Here is a 12,525-nt window from a genome sequence, read left to right as displayed (position 1 = left end):
GTCTCATTGTGTGCCCCGTGTCCTCTTGCACTGCCTAGGTCTGAATAGTTTCTTTCCTATGCTGGGATCCCCATTGAGATATCTGTAGATTGCTACCATGTCCCCTTTCAAGCGTCTTTTCTCCAGCGATAATAAATTTAGTGTTTGCAGCCATGCCTCGTAATTGAAGCCCTCCAGTTTTACACTGTTCTTTTAAAAAAAAATTGTGTCACTTTTATTCCTATTACAAGGAATGTAAACATTCCTTGTAATAGAAAAAAAGCATGACAGGTCCTCTTAAATATGAGATCTGGGGTCAAAAAGACCTCAGATCTCATATTTACACTAAAATGCAATAAAAAAAAATTGTAGTTTGAAAGAAAAAAAAAAGTCTCTTAACCATTTCAGCCCTGGAAGATTTGGTTGCTGAATGACCAGGCCATTTTTTGCGATTCGGCACTGCGTCACTTTAAGGCTACTTGCACACTGAAGTGTTGCGGGCGCTGGCGGTAAATCAGCGATATATTTAGCGGTGCTTCACTGTTGTTTTAGCGCAGCTAGTGGGCAGTTTTAACCCCCGCTAGCGGACAAAAAAGGGTTAAAACCGCCCGCAGCGGCGCTTTGCAGGCGGATTTGGAGCGCTGCCCCATTGTTTTCAATGGGAAGGGATGCTTTAGGAGAGGTAAATACACCGCTCCTACAGCGCTCCATAGATGCGCTCCAAAGATATCTCTTCCCCAGTACTTTAAATGAAACTCACTCCAAGGGTGAGGACACACTGAGCAGTTGAGTTCCCATGTTAAGTCAATAGCCTATCAAGAATTAGGTCTAATGGAGCCAAGCCAGGGCTGGCTAGCCAGCATCCCCAGATCTTTTTGAATCGGGTCGGACTGCCTCTATGCTGATATATCAAGCACTCATCCCATATTGGCCAACCACATCTCTAAAGTTGGAGAGGTTTGAGAGATCCAGTGTTGCAAGATCAGCTTTCCAGCTCGGAACAGTGCTCTGGACACCGCCTCTCTGACATACTTGTCCGTTATAACCTCATCCAGTATACCCAATAAGCACGGTTTAGGGTCAAGAGAGATGGTTACTTGAAAAACATTGTTGATGGTGTTTACTATGCCAGTCCAAAAGCGGTGCAACTTTAAGCACCGCAAAAAAATGTATCAGGCCCTCATTAGCTTCCTTGCATCTCGCACACAATGGGTCTGGGCAGAATCCAAGAGCAAACAATTTAGGTGGGGTAAGATGAATCCTCATCTGTATAATTTTTAATGTAAAATTAGTAGGAAAAGGTGAGAAGCCGGAGTTTGGCACCAAAGAAAACCAGACTATAGAAATATGGGAGCTACCAGATCTGACTTTACTGTCTAGTAAGTCACTGACTTGAAACAAGTATGCAGGATGGAGTCATAATTTTCCTACCTCACTGACTGTGTAATTGTCCCGGGACACAGCCTACCATGGGGGTGACAACCCCACACTCTGCTCCATTAGAAATGAGACTGCAGTGGTGGAAACTGTATGTTTATTATTACAGGTTCCCTTTAAAACATAATTTTAAAGCATACCTCCTAAAATCAAACTCCTACTTTATATCAGGTGTCCCCATCAGAGTCCCCCTTAGATCAGGGTCCCCATCAGAGTCCCCCCTTACATCAGGGTCCCCATCCGAGTCCCCCCTTTACATCAGGGCCCCCATCAGAGTCCCCCCTTACATCAGGTGTCCCCAGCAGAGTCCCCCCTTACATCAGGTGTCCCCAGCAGAGTCCCCCCTTAGATCAGGTGTCCCCAGCAGAGTCCCCCCTTAGATCAGGTGTCCCCATCAGAGTCCCCCCTTAGATCAGGTGTCCCCATCAGAGTCCCCCCTTAGATCAGGTGTCCCCATCAGAGTCCCCCCTTAGATCAGGTGTCCCCATCAGAGTCCCCCCTTAGATCAGGTGTCCCCATCAGAGTCCCCCCTTAGATCAGGTGTCCCCATCAGAGTCCCCCCTTAGATCAGGTGTTCCCACCAGAGTCCCCCCTTAGATCAGGTGTCCCCACCACAGTCTCTTACATCGGGGTCCCATCAGAGTCCCCCCTTAGATCAAGTGTCCCCATCAGAGTCCCCCTTAGATCAAGTGTCCCCATCAGAGTCCCCCCTTAGATCAGGTGCCCCATCAGAGTCCCCCCTTAGATCAGGTGTCCCAGAGTCCCCCTTAGATCAGGTGTCCCAATCAGAATCCCCCTTAGATCAGGTGTCCCAATCAGAGTCCTCCCTTAGATCAGGTGTCCCAATCAGAGTCCCCCCTTAGATCAGGTGTCCCAATCAGAGTCCCCTCTTTGATCAGGTGCCCCCATCACAGTCTCACCTTACATCAGATGTCCCTATCAGAGTCCCCCATAGAGTACAGTGCCAGGAGTAGCTGTCCCCGTAGCTAGGCTGTCAGGCGGCAGGGCACACAAGTGACATCTTTGGTTGCTAGGACCCTGGTGATTCTAGAAACCAATGAATGCTAAAGAAATATTAAAAGTGTGCTGTCTCAAACAAATACAATGTGAATATAACAATCACATATTACTCTTCAAAGTCGTTTTGTGTCAGGTATTCACATACCACATACTGTATATTATATTTATTTTATTTTTATTACGCAAAGGTTTCTTATACATAAAATGTATACAGAATGACATAAAGTAAGCACACACACATATATAAACTATTTTAAAATGTTTAAACTTGTATAATAATATAAAAATAATTATTCATTTTATTAAGGTTGCAATATCAGTGGTATACGTTATAATCAAATTGATTTCAAGTAGCTGCATGTCCTGGTTCTTCTTGCTCCTTTCTTCTTTTTTTCCCCCTCCACTCCTCCCTTTTCTTTAAGTAGGTCCTACTGTGTAGGAACATGACAGCCACCCTAGGGTCAAATAAATTCAAGGGTGATACGTAATGAACATCGATCTTAGATATAAGCCTGTTACTTGTTTAATCATGCCTGTGTGTATCCTATGACAGTCCATCAGTTGGCACCGCTAGGGTTAATAATCCCGGAGCTGTCCATATTAGATAAAAGGACCTTTGGGAGAGCAATAGGCAGACCTGAAGAAGGAGGCCATGCCCTCTGAAATGTGTTTTCATAGCATACCCCAGAGCGTCTCTTGTCAGCTGGCACAGCTCTGAGTCATGTGATAACGGATTGGGACTCCCTGGCCAGAAGGAGCGGTTCGCGTGTCTGCTGCTGCAAGCTGGATCCCTTCTCTCCTCAGCCTTTGCTCTCCCACCATTCGGAGGATTGCATCCTGTATGCTGGCCGTGGCTATCCACATGAACTCTCTGTTCCACACAACCTTTGTGAGTGCAAACTGTTTTTAATTGTTGTTTGGTAATTTAATAAAACTCTATTGCACAAGGAGCCGCTGCGATCTGCCTTTTCCTTTTTATGTCTCACAGCTTCCAGACCAATCTCCCGCTGGCTGATGGAGCTGCATGGTCCTGTGCAGTAGTGCTGTTTTAACCCCTTTTTGGGCAGATTATAGACTCTATTTCGGACCCCATAGACCAGTGATGGTAAACCTTGGCACCCCTGATGTTTTGGAACTACATTTCCCATTGTGCTCAAGTACACTGCAGAGTGCATGAGCATCATGGGAAATGTAGTTCCAAAACATCTGGGGTGCCAAGGTTCGCCATCATTGCCATAGACTTATTTTTCATTTAGGGCAACTCAGAAAGTTTAGGGGTTTGACTGGAGAAGGTCTTAACCTTCATTTGGTCTAATTTATATCTCATTAGAAACTTTCCCAGACATTTCTTATATATTTTTTTTTTAACTTGGAGTCACTTAGGCCGGGTTCACACCTATGCGAATTAAATGCTGGTTTCCCTGCATCTAATTCGCATAGCAGGAGAATGTGACTGGCTCCCTATGGAGCCTGTTCACATATCTCCGTTGCGGCTGCAGAGAGCACTGCACAGAAACGCTGTGCCTCTTTGGCTCCGTTTCAGGGCAGAATTGAGGCAAAGATTCTGCCCTGATTCATCCCTGAAACGGAGAACAGGGACGGACAGCGCTGGTGTGCGATCCGCAGCCGGTTTAGGTGTGAATCAAGCCTTAGACTAAGTCTTAGAGACTATGATGCTTTTAGTGGAGTTTTTTTTTTATTTTATCTTGCACACAATTTTAAGGCTTGACATGTTCGGTTTCTTTTTTTTTTTTTAAGCTACTTCAGTAAATTCTTTTGGGATACTTAAATTCACCTTTAAAGTTCATTTTTGTCCCATCACATGTTACATCATAGTAGCTATTTTTTTTCCCCCATTTGTATTTTAATCTCTTTGTTCATTTTGTCTGTATCAAAACATATCTCATTTAGCATGTTAGAAGCTACCATAACATCCATATACTTATATGATTAATATAACTAAATACATTTATACCCAAAAATGTACAACCCCATTCCCACACCCTACCCGTCCAGCCCCCAACCCCCCCAAAATACCCCCCTCTACCAGTCGCATTTCAGGTCACCTCTCTCTATTCCCCCTCTGTGTTCCTCCTTTTCTTCTGTTTTTTTTATTTTATTCCTTCTCTACTGTGTTCCCTATGCACCCATGACTTCGGCGTATCTTATTGTTAACTTATAGTTAACCCATTCCTGCCATTTTTCCTCAAAGACTTCCAGGCTCTCTCCATCACTAAACCTTAGATACTCTAAATTTTGGATCTCGTTTATTTTATTACACCAATTCTTCGTTGTAGGTCTTTATTGGTTCCTTCCAGTGTCTGGGTATAAGACTTTTAGCCGCATTTAAGAGTGGTGGTAGCAGGGTTTTCATGTATTGTTTAGTTGGCATTCTCATCCCGTGGAATAGGCACCCCACGGATCGTCTGGGACCGTTATATTAGTTATTTCTCTGATTATTTGCCTAATCTCATCCCAATATTCTTTAATTTTCGGGCATTGCCACCATATATGGGACATGGTCCCAATTTCTTTGCACCCTTGCCAATAGTATTGTGACATTTCATTTTGGTATTTATGTACTTTATCAGGGGTAATGTACCATCTAGCCAAACATTTATAGTTTATTTCTATCATATTATTGTTCACTGAAGTAGCATGTACCTGCCGCAATATTTGTCTGATCTCCGCTTTTTTCACAGATGTTCCGAGTTCCTTTTCCCATTTTTCGATATACGGTGGTATCTCCGGCCCTGTCCTTTCCATTAACGCTCTGTAGATCCTTGAGATCACCCTCTTCTTGCCCTTATCTACACAGAGGGGAGTAAATTTGCCTCAGTTCTAATAGGCTGGGGCAAAGACTTTGTGAAATGTTTCAATTGGTTATACTGCCATTCGTCTATCGATTTCCACTCCCATTTGTTTTTTAATTCATGATAAGTGTAAATGTTTCCTTGCTCCATAATGTCTTTCAGTTGTGCATTCTCCCGTGTTATCCATTTTCCAAACAATGCCTCTATTCCTGGGGTGAAATATTCTGTGTTTGTTAATGGTGTTAGGGGTGAGTTGTATTCCCATTTTTCCCTTTTATGTAGATTGTCCCATATTTTTAGTGCATTTCTAGTGATTGTCAGGTCCCACACTTACCAGACAGGTGAGTCCACTTGGGCAGAGGGTAGGCTCCCTTACGTATCCGACTCGGGGCCCCTGATAGAGCAGACAGGAAGCCCGCGAGTACGGAGTGGTATGAGGGCCTGGTATATGGATCCTGGAGAAAGGTGGTCTTTCTAGCAGCAGGTAGAACTCAGGAACGCTGGAACTGATTCTGAGCAGGAGCTTACTAGGCTGGTCACACACAGGCAGAGGTTGGCAACGGGCTGGCAGCAGAGGTACAAAAGGAGCAGGCAAAAGCGGGGTCAAACAAGCTGGGGTCGGGTTCAGGCAGGGGGGTCCAAAAGGCAAGCCGGGTCATAACAGGTCAAACTTCAGAGATACAGAACACAGAGAGGATCACGGAACTTGGGCACAGAGCTGTTGATCAGGTAGCACCGAACAGGGATTGAGGCAGACCTAAATAGGCAGATTGGCGCCAAACGCCGCGCTCGTGCGCGCGCCGATTCACCCGCACCCCCGAGCGCGCCCCCGAACACCGGCGTGCACGCCTGTACTACCAGGCACGCCGGCAGCAACGCCCATAGATGAACGCACACTAGCGCGAATGCGCCCGCACGCCATGCTGCACACCACGGCCGGCCAGACCAGACACGCCGGCGCCCACAGGAACACGCGCCCCAGCACGCACAGGAACACGCGCACCAACGCGCCCCGGCGCGCACCAGCGCCCAGACAGGTAACCTCTCTGACAGTGATATTGTTTGTGTCGTTACTGAGCTTTCTATATCGTGTTGGGTTCCAAATTATTTTACCCAATTTAGCTGTGCTTATTGTGCTTTCCATCTTAACCCATCTATTTTCTGTATTTTCTTTTGCTCATTCTACTATCCGTGACAGTACTATAGCATTGTAATAATTTCTTACATCTGGTGCGCCTCAACCCCCTCTCAACTTATCTTTAGTTAACTGTCTCAAACTTATTCGTGCTTTTATCCTTCTCCAGACAAATCTTGAAAACATCTTTTGTAATGTTTTAAAAAAAACCTCTGGGCGTGAGATCAGAAGCATCTGCATTTTATACATAATTTTAGGCAGGATAACCATTTAAAAAATATTAATTCCCCCCCCAGGATATTCGTCCTGAAATTATTCTGTTTAACTCTGCTTTGATGTCGTTCAGTAAAGGGAGGAAGTTTACTTGATATAGTCTTAAACTAGTTGGTTATCTTAACTCCTAGGTACTTCATTTCTTTTTTACCCCATGCAAATGGAAAGTTTTTTTGAAGTATAAGTTCTTCCTTTTTTGATATATTGAAATTTAAGGTCTCAGATTTAGCCGAATTCATCCTGAAGTTGGATATCTCACCGTATTCTTTTAGTGCTTTCATTAAATTTGGGAGAGTTATCGTGGGGCGGGTTATATAGAACAATATATCGTCCGCATATGCCGCTAGTTTATGAGTTTCCTTCCCTACCATTATCCCCCTAATGTCTAGGTTCTGTCTTATACTATTTAGAAGGGGTTCCAGAGCCAGCACAAACAGCAGGGGGGAGAGTGGGCACCCCTGTCTCATTCCGTTGAACATTTCGAACGGTGCTGAGACTGTCCAATTTACCTTTACCCTTGCTGTGGGTCTGTTATATAGTGCCTTTATACGTTCTATCATTTTCGTTCCCAATCCTATTTCTTCCCAAGTGCCCTGCATAAGGCCCCAGTCTACCCTGTCAAATGCTTTCTCAGCATCAATCGACAGGAGTAGTCCTGGGGCCCCGCTGTCCTTCATCTTCTGTATTGCTAGCAAGGTTCTGGTTCCGTTGTCTTTCCCCTCCCTTCCAGGGACGAAGCCTACCTGGTCTGAGTGTATTATATACTGCATTATTTTTTTCATCTATCCAGCGAGAATTTTTGCGAATATCTTAGTATCCAAGTTTAGGAGAGAAATAGTTCTATAGCTGGAACATAACGTTCCATCTTTCCCTTCTTTCGGGATGACTGCAATGGTAGCCTCTAAGGCTTCTTTACGGAAATCCCACTTCTCCCCTATCCCATTCATATAGGAACACATTTTTGGAATTAGAATATCTTTAAATTTTTTATAATAAAGTATCGTCAGGCCATCCGGTCCAGGACTTTTCCCCGCAAGTATTTCTTTTAGGGCTTTTGTTATCTCTTCCTCTGTAATAGGGGCTTCTAGGTGACTGAGTTGGTCCTCTGAAATTTTATTTAAACTGATCCCTCTCAGATAGGCTTTTATTTTTTCACGTTTCCTCTCGGCCTCTTCTTTAGTACCCTGCTTCTTAATGGAACATAAACTCCCGTAGTGCTCTTGGAACGTCTTGGCGATTTCTACTGTTTTATGTACAAATTCTCCTGTGGTTCGTATTTTGTCTATATAATTAGCTGCTTTTTTTTCACTAATACCTGCGCCAAATATTTCCCGGGCTTATTCCCATATTGATACCTTTCTCTCTTTACCATGTTGTAGGTCGTTCGCTTTTCTTGCTCTATGAGTTCTCTCATCTCCTCCCTTTTTCGGGTTAAGTTTTAATAGGATTTCTCTATCGATCTTATTCTTATGCAGCTGTTCTAATTTATTAATTTCTTTACTCAGGGCTATTGTATTCTCCCTAGTCCTCTTTTTCTTCTCTGACCCAGCCATTATCAAAATACCTCTTATGTAGGCCTTATGGGCCTCCCATACTGTGGTTTCTGATATACCCTCCGTATTGTTTTCTTTGAAAAACTGCTCTAATTCTTTTTTCATTCGCTCTTCTATTGCTTTATCATGTAATAGTTCTTCATTTAATCTCCACAAGTTATTTCTTTTGCAAAACTCTCCTATCTTCAATGTCACTGGCGCATGGTCAGAGAAAGTCATTATACCTATGTTTGTGCTAACAACAACCTCTAATAATCTGTGCTCTATCAGAAAGAAATCCAATCTGGAGTACGTCGCATGTACAGGGGAGTGGAACGTATAGTCTCTTATTTTAGTGTGTTGTAGCCTCCAAACATCAACCAGTTGATATTGATGCAGTGTTATTTTTAGTTTGTTCCTCCATCTCGTTCCAGTCTCCTGTACACGCAACGTACTATCTTTCGTAGGCTCCATCCCAAAACTGAAATCTCCCGCGATTATGACCCCCCTTTCTTGAATTCCATTAACGCAACTATTACTTTCAATAGGGAGCCAATAGGGTTTTTGTTTGGGCCATATATGTTTGCCAGGGTAGACTCGACTCCATTCAATTTACCTCTCAGGAATAAATAGCACCCTTCGGGGTCTGTCTTTCTCTCTTCGAGGTCGAACCTTAACCCCCTGGCAAACCCTATGGCCACTCCTTTTGCTCGACTTATGGGGGAATCCCCATAGTACCATAGGGGGTAATCTTTAGGGAGTATTCTATGGTTTGTACACAAGGAGAAATGGGTCTCCTGTAGCAATACCACATCTGCTTTAAGGAATTTTAATTCGTTAATGATATTGGTCCTTTTTTGTTTACAAAAGTTTTATTTGGAAGATTCAGTACAAAGGAGTTACAGAGTTATGATGATTGAAACAGTTGAGTACAAAATGATGTATATAAGAGACAATATACAGTATAATTTGAGTAATACACAAGTGTAAAGCGAGTAAAGATATTATAACATCTGAGGGAGTGTATGCAATAGGCAAAATATAGTATAGTAAGATTTAATCACAAGTCCATAGAGTCCATTTTTTATTAAAGGTATGCATACTGTCATGTAGGGTATGATGGATTCTCTCTGAAAGTTTAAGCATATCCATCCTAGACAGGACTTGAGGCCAAGGTAGGTTTCGGGATTTCCAGTTTAGGGCTATCATCCATTGGATAGAGCTAAGTAGGGAATGGATCAGTCTAACACATGAAGTTGGTATGTCAGGAATTGTTGCATACAGTATGCATAATTGTGGGGAAAGGTTGATTTTTTTCTTTGCTATAGATTCCATTTTACTTGCAGCAGCTTTCCATATAGGCTCTAGATATACACAGCTCCAAAATATGTGAAGGAATGTGCCAGGTACCCTACAGCCCCTAAAACAGTTAGGAGAGGCGGTTGGATAGAAGGAGTGAATTTTCGAGGATGTCAGGTATAATCTAGAGAATAATTTCATAGGCGATTCTCTAAATGAAGCTGCGATATTACATTTACGAAGGTTATCTGTCATGGTATTCCATGTTTTTAAGGAGATAGGAATGTCTAAATCAGCTTCCCATTGTAACATTGGGCCGGACTTTTCAGGTATCGTTATATCGTTTAGATATCTATAAATAATAGAAATCAAGCCTTTGTCCCTTGGGGAGTTTAGACAAATATGCTCAAATAAGGTCGTTTGAGATTGGATGTTTAATGAGTAGTGTTCTGTATAGAAATTTCTAATCTGGAGATAATTTGTGAGTTCGGAAGAAGGAAGGTTGTACTTAGATTGTAGGGTGTGGAAGGAGATGAACGTCTTGAATGGGAGTAATGATCTTAAGGTAGTCAGACCATTGTTACGCCAGTGAGGGAATGAATTATTATTATTATGGTTTTGTATAAGTCTGGAGTCTCCTAAAAAGGATGCTAGAGGGGGAGTGTCTAATGATAGTTTAAAGGTTTTATTGATTTTAAGCCAAAATTGGAGATGGTGGGCCACAATATTGTTTAGTTTGAGGATTTTGTGGTGGGAGTTTAGATTGGACCATAATAAACCCTGTATGAAGTATGGAGAGATTGAATTTGATTCGAAATTTAGCCATGGGATGTTTGAGTTAGGGGCAAACCATTGGGCTATTTGTGTGAGTTTGGTTGCTATGAAGTATTGCCAAATATTTGGGAGGCCAAGCCCACCTTTATTTTGGGGTCTGAACATGAGAGAGTAGCTGCATCTTGGTTTCTTATTAGACCAGATAAATTTATTAATTTCTCTTTGTAGAGCTTCAATTCTGGATTTGGGGACATTGATAGGTAAAGAACGGAAATAGTATAAAAGTTTGGGGAGAATCATCATCTTAAAAGCACATATTCTACAAAGAAGGGAGATGCGATAAGAGGACCAAATTTTAAGAAGAGAGCTAATGTGTAAGAAAAGAGGTGTGTAGTTAGTTTTATATAGAAGTTTGTGATGAGATGTGATTTGGATACCAAGGTATCTGAATGATTTGGAGCACCATATGAAGTTGAAATTTTGCTGTAGGTTTGTGATCAAGTTAGAGGACAGATTGAGGGGCAGGGCTGAGCATTTGTTGATGTTGATGCCCAAGCCTGATAGAGTATGAAAGGAGTTAAGCTCAGATATAAGGTTGGGTATAGATATGAGAGGGTTTGTAAGGAATAGTAGAGCGTCATCTGCATAGAGACTCAGTTTGAATTCATTTGGGCCTTTACTATATCCATTGATGTCTTGGTTATTTCTTATAGCTTGGGCTAGGGGTTCTATTGCTAATGCAAATAGTAGTGGGGAAAGGGGGCAGCCCTGTCTGGTACCTCTACTTAGAGAAAAGAAGTCTGAGTTATGGCCTGGGATTTTTATTCTGGTTTGAGGAAGGTGGTAAAGAGCATTAAATCCATGGATAAATTTATCTGTGATGCCGAATTTAGGGAGTAGGTGGTTAAGGTATGACCAGCTTACACTGTCAAAAGCCTTGTGTATGTCAAGGCTGAGAAGGCAGACCGGGTGGGAAGAGAGATTGTCATCCTGCACTATGTTAGTGACAAGTCTAATGTTATCTGTAATCTGTCTACCGGGAATAAAACCCGTTTGGTCAATGTGCATAAGAGAAGTAATGACTTTGGCCAATCTGTCAGCCAAGAGTCTGCCGAAAATTTTTAAATCATTATTGAGAACTGAGATGGGGCGAAAATTTTGAGGAAGGGTGTGATCCTTAAGGGGTTTAGGGATAAGGGATAGATTTGCTAAAAGCATATCCTCTGGAAACTGGCCACCCATCAGAATATGGTTAAATAATTTGGTTAATCTGGGGGCTAAGAGGGGAGCAAATTTCTTATAATATAGTGAGGAGAAACCATCTGGGCCGGGTGCTGTTGAGGTTTTCAGGGATTTAATTATATTGATGATCTCGGCGTCTGTGCATGGATCATTGAGGGAAGAGGCTTGTTGATCGTTGAGGGTGGGGAGATGTAATTTCTCAAGCCACTTAATTGAAGTGTGATGAGGTTGGGTTTGGGGGCCTGAGAGAAGATCTTTATAGAAAGAGGAGAATATGTCTAGTACCTCTTTGGGGTGTGTGACCAAGTTACCTGATTGGTTGCGTAGTTTGTATATGTGAGGAGGTTTATGCTCTTGATTGAGTTTTTTTGCGAACATGGTAGAGTTAGAGTTACCATGTAATAAAAATTTTGCCCTAGAAAATCTGAGGGATTTTTCAGTATCTGCTGAAAGAATTGTATCTAGGGCCTGACGTTTGGATTGAATTAATTTTGTAGTTTCAAGGGACGGGGATTGGTTCAGTTTAATATATAGAAGGTCTAGGTCTTTTGTGAGGCTTTTGATGTCTATGAGTTTAACTTTATTTTTGGCTGCGGTTATACTAATCAGATGTCCTCTGATGACTGCTTTATGTGCAGACCAGAGTGAAGTGGGGGAGATGTCGTTAGTTGAGTTATTTTTAAAGTAGTCCTCAATGTGTGTGGTTATATTCTGAATAGTGGATAGGTCTGATAAGATCGAATCATTCAGACGCCAATTAAATGGGGTAGGGGCAAGACCAATATGAGAGGTTTCAAATTCAACCATGTCGTGGTCAGACCACGGACAGGGGTGGATTCGGGCTCTTGATGAGTTTGCCAATATGATGGGGGTTGTGAAGATGTAATCGAGCCTAGCATAACAGTCATGTGGGTGGGAGTAGTGGGTGAAAGCCCTAACACCAATATTATGAGCTCTCCAGGAGTCGATTAGTTGGAATTTACTAAGTGAGCGATTCATTGATTTAGAAAATGCTTTTGTC

Source organism: Aquarana catesbeiana, linkage group LG06 (genome assembly GCF_042186555.1).
Source record: "Aquarana catesbeiana isolate 2022-GZ linkage group LG06, ASM4218655v1, whole genome shotgun sequence".
NCBI classification, from domain to species: Eukaryota; Metazoa; Chordata; class Amphibia; order Anura; family Ranidae; genus Aquarana; species Aquarana catesbeiana.
The sequence above is the reverse complement of the archived record's forward strand: the minus strand, read 5'-3'. Positions refer to the sequence as shown.